This window comes from Oryx dammah, unplaced genomic scaffold (assembly GCF_014754425.2).
Source record: "Oryx dammah isolate SB20612 unplaced genomic scaffold, SCBI_Odam_1.1 HiC_scaffold_26, whole genome shotgun sequence".
Lineage (NCBI taxonomy): Eukaryota > Metazoa > Chordata > Mammalia > Artiodactyla > Bovidae > Oryx > Oryx dammah.
In genome coordinates, this window is record NW_024070210.1 from 51,350,376 (window position 1) to 51,363,059 (window position 12,684).

A 12,684-nucleotide genomic window follows, 5' to 3' on the forward strand; every position below is an offset into this window, starting at 1 on the left:
TATTAATGCACGTAATGAAGCATCTGTTGTCTCCTGATTTTTATAAAATAAGAAAACGTATATGATTGTACAGTTAATTCCCAGGATATCTATTACCATTTTTTATCTGATTCTGAAAGCAAATTCACCTCAACGGTGATGATCCCATTGGTAAGGATGATTTGAGTACCATTTGCTGTGACAGACTAAACCATGGCGTTTTTGTTCGTTACCTTAAGTATAGTTATTAATTCTGTGGTTGTAACTTTCAGTTATGAAAAAAATCAACCAAGATGTAGTCAATATTTTGTTTAATACTGAACTCATTTCACAAATGAACATACAACGAGCTTTATGACTTCGTTAGGTTTCGGCAACAGACTGATAAGGCGAGTACAAAGGGGGAGGGCCAGCGAAGAGGGAGCCTGACGGTGAGAAACAGGCATCTGAGCAAGCGCAGAAACAAACAGATGTTAATGGAGGATTGAAGGCTACTGCGTTCTCACTTTGCGAACTGTCGTAAAGCTGTGAGTGTCGTGCTTCCTCGGTAGAGGAGGGATTGGTTAGGCGGCGGCGACTGGAGAGCAGCAGCAGTGGCGGCGACGGTGGCGAGGTGTTCGGTCTGCGCAGCATAGAAACGCCCGCAATTTCGGGGAACGAGTTCCCGTGGGACCAAATTAGGCATTCTGAACCCAAGCCGGGTCAGCTGGGCCGAACCAGGCGCTGCCGCTGGTACAGTTTTGGTGGCGGTGACAGACGCTGCTCTTGACCGTAGGGGCCTCTTAGGCCAACATCTGAGGCGCAGATCACTGGCTCTCGACGCATCCTCTTCCCCGCTCACATCTCCTGTCTTCCTTCCTGGGCCAGTGATTCCCAGAGCCTGGGAAGAGGGTGGCTAATGATTCAGGTGAGGGGGTCGGGGGGAGGGGATCGATTGGAGGCCGCGCGTGCGCGCAACGGGGGAGGGGCCGGGCTGGAGGGGAGAAAGAGGAAGGGCTGCGGCCGCGGAAGGCTGGGGTCGGCGGCCGGCCGGTTACTGCTGGCTGCCTTGTGGCTTAGGATCGGGGTTTCCGCGGAAGATTTAATTGTGTTTGACAGAGCGTTCGTCTACAGACACACCCACCCTCCTCAGTAAAGGACGGTGGGTGAGGGGATTTCTTTCCCCTTTTTGACTCTCTAGAGTCTTAGGACAGGGGCTGAGGACTGAGGCGTGGGAGTGCGATTTGACAATGGAGTGATGAAGGTAACCCGCACCCGGGGTGTTGGAGGGCGCTAAGGCAGCCCTGACGGTTAGGGAGTTGCCTCCTTCTGTGATCAAGGAAACGTAGACCGCGGAACAGCAGAAATACAGACGCGTCAGGTTTTGTAAAGTGTTGGTTGGCTGGCCATTAAAAAAAAGCTTAATATTTTTATTATTATCATTATTTTTTTTTTTACAGAGTTTATCAGAGCCGGTAGCAATGTTGTTGTGGAAATATTTGTTCTGTGCTGCAGAAATGAGGTTTGTCACATAGTTCTTAAATAGGTTAGAGTAGATCTTTGCAGATAAGTTCTTAACTCAGGTCTAAGTTTTAACGTTTAAAAAAATACCAGGAAGTATAGGGTGTTCGTTTAATTTGTTCGTGTTTGTAGTGTGGGATGACTCCATTGTATTGCATGCTTTCCTGTTTCTTGATTTACGTGCAGGATGAATTTAGAGCTCTCTGGGGAGATAAGATGCCAGCTGACATAGATTTCATTTTATAGTTCATAACGCTTTTTGTACCTGACTTAATCCAAACTTTTATTTCATTTGGTGTTTTATGTTTAATTTTCTTGTTTTAGGGATCTCTTCAACCGAAAAGCACAGACTGGGAAAAAGATAACTAAGGTTCCATTTCCTTTCCCATTTGTTTTTTTTTGTTTTTGTTTTTTTTTTTTGTCATTGCTTTCAAATGTTAGTATGTGATTTGGATATCACATAGAAGTTTTAAAATACTGGTTTCACTAGAGTGAAAGTCTACATTTTGATACTTGGTTATGTATGTTTTTGGTAAAAATTTTCATGTCAGTGTAAACAATGTTATTTTTCATATCAAACAATAGCGTTTAGTTGTGTTTATGAGACAGAACAAGTAGAACCCTTTCACTCGGAAAATAATCTTATTTTTTAATGCCTTGCTTTGTTTTACTCTCCTCCATCTCTTGTCATTTTAACCTTGGACAAATGACATCTCTCCTGTGCATTTATTTGCCTCTACAATTCCTGCTAGTATTCTAAGAACTGACAAGGGTATTTATGAAAAGGTCTGAATAATATTGTAGGGAAACTAGGAAGAGTAGAGCCTCTTCTTGTTTATCAGGGTTGCTGTATCTTATGTGTATGGATCTTTCTGTCACTTTCCCCCTTACATTTGGTGTCTTTCGGTCACTTGCATGTTAGTTCTTCACTGGAGTTGGGTTTTGAAGAAAGATATAGTAAGAAATAATTGCGTTTTGAATGCATCGTAGTGAAAGTTTCACCTTCACAGGTTTCACATCAGTACTCAATTTCTGCAAGTAGTTGAAAAATATACTGATCTTTAATATAAGAAGTTAACAATTTACTTGTTTAAAATGAAGGAATAATCAGCAGATATTTCTAAATAGTTATTTTCACTTTAAAATGTAAACTGGAATAGAAACTTAATTGAATCAAACCAGTTAGTTTTTTTCAGACGTTTATTGTATTATTTTGTCAAAAAGGGGTTTCTATAACATGCTTTACTTAGAGTGTAATTATAGGTGTCCTTGTTTTGACTTTTCCTCTGGTGACTAGGATTTCAATAGGAAAAAAAGAAGTGACATTACTGAAAATGATGGTAAAGAATATTATAACTTGATATTAGCATTCTATGAGTGACATTATCTTATGAAAGAGTATAGGGTTGGAGACAGGAGATATGGATTTTAGATGTAGCTTTGCTTTCTGTTCATTAGGTCTGTGACTTTGTATGACCACCCTGGGCCTCACATTTCTCTCAGCTGTCAAATGAGAAGTGTGGGGCAGATAACTTTAGTTTTCTCCAGGTCTCAAATTTAATAGTTTGCATTTTTAGTTAGGTGTTTTTGGTGTTAATTGTATTCATCATGACCCATTCCCCAGAAAGAAATGCTATTTGAAAATGTAAAATTCTTCCATGGTATATGTATATTAGAGATGGGGTGGGGGGAGGAAGAAGAAAAAAAGTGAGTGAGCTGTGGTCTAAATAATACTTCTGTCCCATTGTAGATGTTAACTCCTAATTTAATAGCTCTCATATGTACTAAAAAAAAATGAAACTTTATTTTACTCCTGGTAATGTGCTTTAAATCATTCTGAATACATTTTCTTTCAGAAACCTGTAATCATTGTTCAGTAAAAGTCCAGAAATGCTTTTCAATGCTTTATACCTCTATTCTTTATTTGCTGTATCCCATAGTGTCTTGGTAACAGCTGGCCTGATTTTCTGCAGGTACTCAATTTATATCCTGATGTGAGCAGTGAGCTACAAATGTTTAAAAACAAATACTAAACTGAACTTTTACTGCTTTGCTATTTAATCATTCAGTAAGTATTATTGATTGTCTCATGTTATTGACATTATTCTTGGCCTTCAGTGAAGAAGGCACTCTGCCTTCTTGAAGTGGATGTTTTATTAGAGGAAATAATAAACAGAACAGCTTTATATAGTGGTAAGTGCCATGAAGAAAACAGGGGCATATAATGGAGAATGAATGAAAGTGGGACTGTACTGTGCATTGAGAGGTTAGAAAGGGCTTTTTTTTTTAGAGGTAATATTTGATTTGCAATCAGTGATTAGAAAGAATGAGCTATAGTGGCAATCTGGAGGAAGATGGCTGCAAACAGAGGGAATAGTAAATGCATTAGATTGGGTTTGATTCTAGAGAATCTACAAGTGTGAATTAATTAATTGGTTTGTCTAATAGAGTTTTTCACAATTACTAATAGACAGTAGTAAAAAGGTTAAAAATATTTATGTGTAGTGACCAAATGTAATGTGTTGACATTATTTAAGTTCTGACTCAAACCAATTGTAGAAAGTAATTTCTGAAGCACTTAGGAGGAAATTTGAATGTAGATAGCTATTAGATGATATCAAGGGATTATTGTTAGTTTTTGTGAAGGATACTAATGGCATTATATTTATATAAGAAAATGCCCATTTATAGAGATGAAAACTGAAGAATGAGGAAGAGAAATAAGATGTCTGGTATTTGATTAAAAGTATTTCAGAGCAAAAAAAAGATGTGAGAGATGAGTGTAGATGAAGCAGTTGTGAAATATCCTGATAATTGTGTTGGAGTGGTAGGTATATGCATAGTAATATTCTCTGCTTTTGTGAGGTTTGAAAATGTTCATATTTTAAAATGCATTTAAAATAATTGATACCCTATTTAGATGTCTTCTCCTTTTCTTTCTCTTTCTCTCAATTTTGATAACATGTAGACTTTTATTCCTCTTTCTATAAACATTCATCATTTATTCAACAAATACGTCTGCTGTATTTCAGGCCCTGTGTCAGTGCTTGAGTTAAAACAAAGAGCAGGACCTTAAGGCCTGCCTGCAAAGGAGCTTATGGTTTGCTGGATGAATGGAGAATCCCTCACTGTGGTCTGTGTTGACATGAAGTCATAGATTTCTGTGTTTTCCTGAGGGTATACAGGATCAGCATCTTAGTGTTTATGTGGTTACTTAAAAAGCATTTTTCTTGAGACTTCCTTGGCAGTCCAGTGGTTAAGACTCCCCACTCGCAATTTGAGGATGGGAGTTGGTGGAACAAGTTCAATCCCTGGTGGGGGAACTAAGATCCTACATGCCATACAGAACTGCCTCCCCTCCCTTTCAACCCCCCAAAATTTGTTTTGTTTTGTTTTTCTAGAGAATTGAGAGTTTAGGAAGTTCTATATGCAGCAGTGTGCCAGTCTGAGTCACTGTTGCATTCATTTCTCCTATTTATATGTGTTATAGGGCATCAGAATAAATAATTTTTTAAACCACCTTTTGACATCCAATATGCCTCTATTTAAATTTTTTACATTTTGAAATAATTTCACACTTAGAGAAAAGTTTTAAAAAATGGTACTGAGAACTCTTCAGTATTCTTTAGTCAGATGTACCATTTTTAAAATTTTGTTTCATTTGCTTTACTGCTCTTTTCTGAATCATTTGAAAATAAATTGCATGTATTATAACCATGTCTCTAAATATTCTTTGTGTATTGTATTCTTTTGCATTATCACAATACAGTTAATGAGATTCAGGTAATCTAACATTGATAGTACTATATCATTATCTAATCTCTAGCCTCTATTCCAGTTTTGTCCCTTTGTCCCAGTAATAATATCATTTGTACCATTACACCATTGGCTGAGACAGTAAAGAATCTGCCTGCAATGCAGGAGACCTGGGTTCTATCCCTAGGTTGGGAAGATCTCCTGGAGAAGGGACTGGCTAACCACTGCAGTATTCTAGCCTGGAGAATTCCATGGATGGAGGAGCCTGGCAGGCTAGTCCATGGGGTCACAAAGAGTCAGACATGACTGAGCGACTTTCACACACACGCAGCGTTTCCCCCATAGGATTTGCGTCAGGATTGCCAGCTGCATTTAGTTGTCATACCTCTTCAGTCTCCTTTCATCCGGAACAGTGTCTTAGGCTTTCTCTTTCATTGTGTTAACATTTTTGAAGAATACAGGCTTATATATGTCATAGAATATTTCTCAGGTTGGATTTGTGGATGTTTCCTCATAATTAGTTTTGGGCTATGCATCCCCAACTGGGGATTTTGTATCCTTTCCAGGGTATGATTTTGAAGTACATGCCGTTGGCCTGCCCCTCAGTGGTGATGTTAGTTTTTTAGTTTCTGATCATGGTGGTGTTTGGTTTCTTCACAGGGGTGTATAGTTACTATTTTTCTTCTTCACCTAATAAGCAATCTGTGCGTATAACTTTGAGATAGTGCAGATATCCTGCTACTAATCAGATCTGTATCTTCATCAAATTTCCCTCCTGTATTAACATCCCTTGATGCTTCTTGCCTGTACTGATGTTTACACTGATGGTTGCAGAATGATTATTTTCTGACTCTGTTTCTTTTATGTCAGTAGGCATTCTGTTTTAAGGAAGAAAAATCCTTTTATCTCATTGATATGGACTTATGTACTTCCTATCTTACTCAATGGTTTATACTGTGTTACTGCTTTTATTTTGTTGCTCAGATTGTCATGGATTTGTCCTGTGGGAGCCTTTCTTCCCTGGCTTCTTTGTCTTTTTGATATACTCATTTTTTCTGGAGTATATTCTCTCTTTTTGCACAGCAAAATGTTCCAAGTTTAACTTAACATCTTTTCTATCTCAGTCCTGGATTCAGGCATTCTCCAAGGAGCCCTGGGTCCATATAGTGGGGAATGCAGTTTGCTTTTGAGTTACCTATTTATATGTAGAAATAATCACTTCTTCTGATCAGGACATCTTATGAGACACTATATTTAAAATTGACTTTGATAGTGGGTTTATGAAGTAATTACATAAGTCAATGGCACCCCACTCCAGTACTCTTGCCTGGAAAATCCCATGGACGGAGGAGCCTGGTAGGCTGCAGTCCATGGGGTCGCTAGGAGTCGGACACGACTGAGCGACTTCCCTTTCACTTTTCACTTTCATGCATTGGAGAAGGAAATGGCAGCCCACTCCAGTGTTCTTGTCTGGAGAATCCCAGGGACGGGGGAGCCTGGTGGGCTGCTATCTATGGAGTCGCACAGAGTCGGACACGACTGAGGCTACTTAGCAGTAGCAGCAGCAGCAATTATATTTACCATAAAGCTATTCTTTTATTATTTTATTTTCTTTTTCAAATAAATAAGTTCTGATTTGATCTTAATTGTGGTCAAATGAAATAGAAGGAAAAAATGAAAGATTATTTTATGTTATTTGTGTATGTGTGTGGATATGGATATGTGGGGGGAAGGTTTAACCACTTAACTGTTAAAAATGACTCAAGATTTACATACTTAACTCTTTTTAACTGAGTTTAGACATTCTGGTCTAAGGAAATTGTTGCTTTTGAACTAAGCTTTTAATTTTTTTAAACTAGCTTTTTAAATGAAAATATTTTTGTTATAATATACAATAATATTTATATAAGAGTGAAAACTCACAGGCACATTATTCCAGGCATTTGCTATTACATCTTGGTGTATTTCATAGCCATTCTGTCACCTGTGCCTAGGTATTTGCTTTATTTGTCTTTTTAGCTTGTATTTTTCCATTCAATATTTTGAATGATTTTTTATTTTTGAACCAATTAAAATGTACATGTTTAAAAGTTCCAATTGGCTTATAGTGAAAAAACAGCAGTCTCCTCTGCCACTTCTCCCAGTCTCCTAGTTCTGCTTCCTAAATGGGAATATTTTCAGCTCTTAAAAAAACTTTTCTGCGTATATTGACCTTTATATTTAAATAATATGCTTATATATATACTTAGCCACTGTAAGATGTCAGTTTACATTTAAAGAAAATAATTGTCTAATTTTTTAAGATAAAATACATACAAGGAATACCAAATTCACATAGTACAAAGGGTATACAGGGAAAGATGTCTCCTTGCCATACCTGTCTTCCTACCATGGAGTTCTTTCCCCTGGAGATTTAGTTCCTCTTCTTATTTTATATGTATCTCCAGAGCAGCAGTTCTCAAAATGTGGTCTGTGAAGTCTTGAGAGAATCATCAAATGTTTCAAATTACCTGTTGGTTTGAAACTATTTCATAATAATACTAAATTATTTGCTACTTTACTCTGTTGACATTTGAATTAGTGGTACAAACACAGTGATGCATAAATCTACTGGTTCTGCAGTACATATCAAGACAGTGGCAAAAATTGTACCAGTAGTCATATTCTTCATCGCTTTACATTTTTGGTTGGGGAGGGGAAAGCTGATTTCATTTAAGAATATCCTCCATGAAGCAGTAGAAGTTGTTAATTTCATTAATCCTGATGCTTGAGTAGATTTTTTTTTTAATATTTGTTGTGACAAAATGAGAAGAATGTTATAAGACACTACTGCCGCATACCAAACTATGATGTTTGTCTTGAAGAAAAATATTTGTATGATTGAGGTGTGAGCTGAACTAGCTAGCTGGTTGGTTTTTTCATGGAACACTATTTTTACTTGAAAGAGTGACAAACTATAGTTATTTAAACATGTATATTTGTACCTATTTTCTCAAAAACAAATGAAGTGAGCCTGTCACTTGGACCAGCAAAATTTGTTGTCATATAAAATTAAGGCTTTCAAGCAGAAACTAGAATTTTGGAAAACATATCTGCCACTATGATCTTCGAAACTTCTTAGGACCTTGCTGATGAAATTGATGATATTAACATGTGATTTTTTTTTCTTTGCTAGCTTACAGTGAAGTGTGTCAGTGTTTGGAAGATGTGCATAAAGCAGTGGACCATCTGTTTTCAAAAGGTCCATGCATGATATTACAAAATCATGTTGTGGATGTAAGACCTACTTAAGTGAAAGAGCAATAGATTTTAAGTGAAATGGTCTGAAAAGTTTAATTGATAAGGTTGCAGAGTCCACTTTGCAACTTACTGTTACAGAATTACACTTTTTAAGTTTTGGCTTAATATCAAAGGATAATATCCACACTTACCTGAAAATACTATTACAAATATTCTTCCTTGTGACTTTCCTAGTTGTCCAGTGGTTAAGAATCTGCCTGTCAATGCAGGGGACAGGGATTTGATCCCTGGCCTGGGGATATTCCACATGCCCTGGGGCAGGTAAGCCAGCACTGGAACTACTGAAGCCTGTATGCCCTAGAGCCTATGCTCTGCAATAAGAGAAGCCACCGCAATGAGAATCCTGTGCACTGCAATTAGAGGGCAGCCCCTACTCACCGCAACTCGAGAAAGCATGCACCCAGCAATGAAGACACAGAGCAACCAAAAATAAATAAATAATAAAATTAAAAAAAATTCTTCCTTTTATCAGCTGCATATTTGTGTGAAAATAGATTTTCATTTTAGATTGGATACAGAAGCACATATAAGAATCCAGGTTTCTCTATTGAAGAGATTTACAAAAATGAGCAGCAGTGCCACTCAGTTTTTTTGGAAAATATATTCATAAGTGTTACTTATTAGTATGGAATGGGTTTATTGCAGTTTTTAGAATTAAAATTTTAAAACATTTGCCAACTTTTATATTATACTGATACATACAACCCACATAATAAAAGCTCTTTAGGTTCCTCAATTATTGTGTAAAGGGGTTCACAAGTCAAAAAGTTTGAAAACTGCTGCTACAACTGGTTAACATGGAGGATTAAGCAGTTTTTTTAGCCTTTTTTTTTTTTTTTAATTTGTCTACATTGGGTCTTAATTGTGGCATGTAGGAGCTTTGTTGCGTCATCTTCCGTTGTGGTGTGTGGACTGTCTAGTTGTGGCTAGCAGGGTCAGTAGTTGTGTTGTGGCTTAGTTGCCTCGAGGCATGTGGGATCTTAGTTTCCCAACCAGGAGTCAAATCCACATCACCTGCATCCTAGGGTGAACTCTCAACCACTGGACCACCAGCAAGTCCCAGTATTAATCGGTTTTAAGCCTTACCTTTTGACTGCTTATGGAAAAGGAGTTCACACTTCTTTCTTTACTGTTTCTCTTAATATAGTTGAATTTTAGATTATTTTGCTTGTTTTTGTTTTTTTAAGAACATACTTCATATTCCCTCTTTTATTGAATAAATATCAGTTTAACCTTTTACCATAAGAATATAAATGTTTTAAGAGGACAAAGGTGGACTTCCCTGGTGACTCAGTGGTAAAGAATCCACCTGCCAGTGTAGGAGATGTGGGTTCAGTTCCTGGGTCAGTGAAATCCCCTGGAGAAGGAAATGGCAACCCACTCTAGTATTCTTGCCTGGGAAGCCTCACGGACAGAGGTTGCCGTCCATGAGGTTGCAGAAAGTCAGACACAACTTAGCAACTGAACAACAACAGGGCAAAGATAGCAAGGGTTTATGTCCTTCGATTTTAGGAAATATTTTTATGTTAGCTTTCATAACTTCTTAGTCATTTTTTCCTCTGTTCTGTTTTTGTAATTGCTGTAAAGTCAGATGATTGTGTTTTGTTGCTGTTCCATACTTGCTGTTAGTTTTGTGTGTGTGTGTTTTAAAAAATACTTTTACTGACAGTTTAGTGGGGATTGCATGGAAATTTGAGATACATATATGTGTATAATTTACCATGTTTAAATATAATGTGAACTTTTGGTTTGGTAAATAGTAACAGTATTACTAGGAGCAGGTTGTATTGTTGGTATGGAAATGGGCTTTTTTCTTAATTCTGTTGGTTAAATCATATTTAAATATATGAATAAATAAAGCTTTTTAAAAATATATGCAGTAAATATGTTTATAAAATCTTTTTCTACTTTTAACATCTGTATTCTTTAATACAAAGTAGTCTTATTAAAATCATGTGATAAAATTTTTTAATTACAGAATTTCTGCAGATTATGATTCATTTTCAAGGATTTAATTGTAATTTCTCTGAAATCACATTTCTTTAAAGACCTATATATAGTAACAGATAAAAGTGGTCATTTTATTTTAATAATCATCTTCCTGCCTGCCATTCCTCTATTTGCCATTATCCTTATTCTCCACTTGAGGAAATCTTATTTTTGCCTGTGTGCTCAGTCACGTTCGACTTTGCAACCCCATGGACTGTATAGCCCACTAGGCTCCTCTGTCCTTGGGATTTTCTAGGCAAGAATACTGGAGTGGGTTGCCATTTCCTTTTAAGGACCAGCTCTTAAGCTTCTGTGGTTTCTCCTCCAGAATCTGTATCCTTCTTTTTTTTTCTTCTGTAGTATTTTGTGCTTTTCTTATCTTTATTTAGCAGTTATTTCATTTTATTAAAACTTAAGCATTCTCTCACTTTGGAGGCTGAGTTCTGAAAATCTTCATGATAAAGAGAAGAAATTGTGGTCGAGTAACTTGGCACCCCACTCCAGTACTCTTGCCTGGAAAATTCCATGGACGGAGGAGCCTGGTAGGCTGCAGTCCATGGGGTCGCGAAGAGTTGGACAGGACTGACTGACTTCCCTTTCACTTTTCACTTTCATGCATTGGAGAAGGAAATGGCAACCCACTCCAGTGTTCTTACCTGGAGAATCCCAGGAATGGGGGAATCTGGTGGGCTGCCATCTATGGGGTCTCACAGAGTCGGACACGACTGACGCAACTTAGCAACATAATGATTATCGGAGAAGGCAATGGCAACCTACTCCAGTAAGTACTCTTGCCTCGAGAATCCCATAGACGGAGGAGCCTGGTAGGCTATAGTCCATGGGGTCGCTAAGGGTTGGACACGACTGAGTGACTTCACTTTCACTTTTCACTTTCATTCATTGGAGAAGAAAGTGGCAACCCACTCCAGTGTTCTTGCCTGGAGAATCCCAGGGACAGAGGAGCCTGTTGGGCTGCCTTCTATGGGGTCACACAGAGTTGGACACGACTGACATGACTTAGCAGCAGCAGCAGCAACATAATGATTATACGTAAAAATAAGATCTCAGAACTGAAGCATTGAGTGAACATGTAAAAGCCCTCATAACTATACATTTAGTTTTTAAAAAGAGAGACCAAATCCAGCAATTTTTGTAGGAATTAAGATCCAAGTGTTTGTGTCAGACCTCTTTAGGCAAGTCATTTGACTTCCGTAGTTCTCAGTTCCCTGGAGATAATAGTTTTTAGTGAGGATAAAATGAAATAAAAACATGGCCTGTAGTTTCTTATCGGCTTTATCTGACCTGGCCCTTGACCACTTCTGATCGCCTTATATGTCATCCTCTCCGGTTGATCCCACTCCTGTTCTTTGTACATGTTAAGTTTGTTCCTGTTAAGTTTGATCTTTCCTTACTATTCCCCTTGCTAGGAATGCTCTTCCTCCAGAACTGTGTAGCTTGGCTGACTGGTGGCTGGTTCCTTCTCATGACTGTGTCTTTTAGCTTCTTATCTAAGACACTGTTGATAGTTAACCTTTACTATTTGTTTTGTTTCCTTAAGAGCACATATTTATAAAATTATCTTGATTATTTGTCTCCTTGTGTCTTGTTTGTCCTCATTTGCATGCAGATTCTTTAAGAAACTTTCTGTATTCCATTCACTGCTGATCCCTGTGTCTAGAACTTGTAATGGGCTCTCAATAAATATTTATTGACTGACCACAGTACATAAGTAAATGGTAACTAATATACTATCAGTGATATTGTATCTCTTAACATGTTAATAAACTGCTCTAAATTTCATTTCTATTACTTGGGAGTTGTTTCCAGATCCTGATCTGCTTCCAGATGTTTGGAATTGAAAAAGCTTGGGTAGCCTAGTCTGTTATTATCCTGCTAGAACTGAATTGATCTTCCTAAAACCTTCTTCCTAGACTTGTGTTTACCCATTTTATTCCTGTGTAAGTGAATATTTTTCCTCATGGATAGCAGTTCTGGGTAGCAGTTCTAAGGCCTGGACTTATTTTTCAGTCATCTGCCTTTATTTTGAACAAATTTCAATTTAAAAGATTTTTGTTCTTTTGTCTTCCGTCATCTTTACTGATCCCTAGTTGCCTCTGTCAGTTGCCACTGTCTTCCATAACAGGAAGAACTCAGAGTTAA

General features: G+C 37.6%; 1 protein-coding gene across 7 annotated transcripts in view; it reads left to right on the plus strand.

Moving 5' to 3' along the window:
- Positions 1-279: 279 nt before the first annotated feature.
- RNF111 (ring finger protein 111) overlaps positions 280-12,684 on the plus strand; it is an 84,178-nt gene continuing 71,773 nt past the window's right edge. For 6 of the 7 annotated variants that reach the window (XM_040226628.1, XM_040226631.1, XM_040226633.1 and 3 more), the window contains exon 1: positions 280-886. The gene's annotated coding sequence lies outside the window, so the exon portion shown is untranslated. The other variant, XM_040226629.1, reaches the window with a different exon arrangement.